Genomic DNA, 3,543 nt, shown 5'->3' with positions numbered 1-3,543 from the left:
TATTCTCACCCTTCAACTCATCAAATTTGATGAATTTTTCTTCTTCTTCTCCTCCAGAATATTTATGTTCTCTGCAACTACTCCGCTTTGTTGTTCCATTCCTTCATCCTCATAAATATCCTTTTCTTTATGTTATAATCGCGCCATTGTTGGGTCGTTTCTAATGCATTGAAATGCAGTTTAAAAAATTGTTGGCTGCAGCATTTGGTAGCCCTTCCAATAATGCAGCAAACAAGTGCACGAATGTTACCGATGAAAAGATTGATCAGGGACTGATTAAGGATAAGCAGGAAATCCTCGAGTCCTGGGAGCTTGCAACTATGCATGGGATTGAAAAATTAATGTTGGTTCTGGAAGAGAAAAATTGATGTGGACCTATGAAAAGGACGAATCATGGCAAATTCTAGTTCCCCAATCTTCCACAAGGGAAGAAAGCAAGCTGGCATGTAAAAGAATTGAAATTTTTCCATTTTATATGCTGGTAGTGGTATTTCATTTTGACGCTTTCTTTGCAGTTTCGTGAAGTTTCTTTGGAGTTCCATGAAGTTTTGTCCCATTGGAGAAACAGAGAAAGAGTCAGAAGGGAGGGAAAAATATGTGGTAAATTTCAGGATTTGATCATCACGGGTTCAGTCACTCTAGTTTATTAATTACTATCTGAACAATAGTGTATTATACATATGGACATGTTGAATCTGATAATACAACTCCATTCCTCCTTTGCAACTCCATTGTCAACCACGCTATATTATCAGAAGTGAAAAAAAAAAATCAAAATTCATTTTGCATAAATATGTTAGTAAAATAGAGGGAAATGGATTTTTTTGCATAAGAGCAGTGACTTATCTCATTCGACAGAATATTACAATATGAGACGAGAGATGCAAAATATGAAAAACCCAAAGACCTACTATTTGGGAGTCTCTCTCGAAGATCACATGGTGAATGAAAGAACGTTTCACCCAATGAGGAGCTTCACGAAGGGCAATTGCCTCTGCTACACGTGGATCAGGCGGGCCATATAACTGCAATTGGCATGCATTAAGCAAAAGCTCCTTGTTCATCACGCAGGCACCAACCCAACCCAAACCATGTTCCCTTCGAAAAATAGCAGCATCGCAATTGCACTTGAGGTAACCTGCTGGGGGACGTGACCACTCGACATGCAACTCGTGAGAATAAGAGGACATGTTGGAAGGCTGACGTACAAGCCTATGAACTTGAGCCTCCTTCCAATTCTGCAAGAAGGAAGTAGCCATTTGAAACAAAGAATGAGCAGGGATACGCAAGTCGTTTCCAAATCACATCATTCTTATGCTTCCAAAGAACACAAAGCAGCATGCACATCAATTGAACCTCAACTAGAGAGCAGGTGAAATCCTCCGAACTGGAGAAGGACGCTACAAAGGAAAATCAAGAACAACAGGTAGAGCTACTCTCCATAACTCAGTAGCCTAAACACTTGAACGTGATCATAAGTTTCTGCATCACTATCACGGAAAGAGCAACCATCGTTATCCGTAATATGGCATCGACACAAGCAGTCCGTGGTAGGCACACAATCATTGCAAAGACGCCACATAAAATTCTTAACCTTCGGCGGGATTTTTAGAGCTCGATCACAGCTTCTTCCAAAATGCAACCACACCATTATCCGGAGCTTCTTTAGGATCCCAAAGGAGACACTTGCATGCACTTCGAACCGTACAAATCCCTTTAGTGTCACCAACCCAGAACCAGCCATCCACACTACCTCGGATCGCTAGCGGAATTTGCAAAATCAAATGTTGGTAACGTGAATTAAAAATAGTGGGCAAGACCGACGTGTTCCAATTCTGGGCATTCTCCTCTAACAAATCTCTCACCCTCAAGTCATTAATTCCAATCAGATAGAAATGAAAGATTTATTTAAGCCCATTTAATCCTCAGGGGCAAAAGCCCAATGTCCCCTTATAATTCAGATATAGCTCTGCGCTTTGAACCCAATTCACTGTTATTTCTTGCAAATTAAGCTCATTTTAGAACCACTCTAACTTCCTGTTGTGTAACGAATTTTCCCTTTCATTTTGAGATCCTTTCTTGAATAGAATGAAACAAACACAGCTCTCTATTTTCTAATTTATTCTCTTGACTTGCTTTTTTCTTGAAGAAATCTTTGATGAAATTTGTTCGGCAAATGATGAGCATGGAGACGTGGTCAGTGCCCAATGAAGTAAGAAGTGCATACCGATGAAATTTAGACTTTCGATATTCGTGATATTTATATCTACAAAATTAATTAAAGTATGATTATAAAGTGTACAAATTTATATGTAAATATTTAACATAATAATTAATAGGTTCATTCTTATATAAATATCTTTAACTTTGTCAATATAATTTTTCATCGCCTTCAGCCCATCTAAAATGCGCATATGGAGTAAAACTCAATCCCCCAGCCCATTTTTCACGCTGGGCATTAATTGAGTTAGGTGTTTGGCAAATTGGATCAGACGAGCTCCACGCCCCTGTACATATTTACATTGGGAATTATGGAGTTATTTCATTGATTATTAAAATTTCATAATTAACTAGTGAGCTTTTTTTTTTAAAAAAAAAGAAAACTAATGAGCTTTCATCTTTGAGGGGTGAGGTTTGAAATTCAAATTTAGATGGATAAAAATATTTAATATAAATTCAAATTTATATAAAAATAAATATAATAAATTTTAAATAAATATTTATATTAAAATTTGTATATAATCAATTAAAGTGTTTATATAATTAAAATAATAAGTTTATGAATTTCAATATAGCTATTTAATTTAATCATTATTAAATTTATTTTTATATTATGTTAATTTTATAATAAATTTATAAAATATTAATAATTAGACATTTATTTAACTAGCTAAATGCTTGTCATAATGTATAATTTATATTTAATTTAAATTTTAATATTTTACTTTTTATTAAGATTATTTTTAATACTTTTTGAGATACATATAAGTATAATATTTTCAATTAATACTTTATTTTTAATATTTACATATTCAATTTGCATTTTTAATAAAATTGTATTTTTTATCACTTTTATAAAATAATAATGATAAATTATAAATCAATAGTCATTTAATGTAATTTATTATTTTATTTTTAAAATTATAAATTTAATATAATTAAAATATTAATATAATAACATTAATTAGCAAACCAAGAACTACTTAAAAAAGTGTTATGTAATAACTTCTAGAAAAATTTGGCCCTATTTTAACCACGAAACTCTCATTCAATACTTTATTTTTAATACTTATATATATATAATTTAATTTTTTAATAAAATTACACTTTTTTATCACTTATTAAATAATAGCCATAAAATATGAATCAATGATCATTTAATATAATTTATTATTTTATTTTTAAAAATTATAAATTTAAAATAATCGATTAAAGAAAAAAAATTAAAAAATTAATATAATAATATTAATTAGCAAGTCAAACTCTCCTTAGAAAGTGTCATATGATAATTTTTATGAAAAATTTAATCTATTATATAATATA

The sequence above is a fragment of the Hevea brasiliensis genome, chromosome 13 (genome assembly GCF_030052815.1).
Source record: "Hevea brasiliensis isolate MT/VB/25A 57/8 chromosome 13, ASM3005281v1, whole genome shotgun sequence".
NCBI lineage: Eukaryota > Viridiplantae > Streptophyta > Magnoliopsida > Malpighiales > Euphorbiaceae > Hevea > Hevea brasiliensis.
This window is presented reverse-complemented; position numbering follows the sequence as displayed.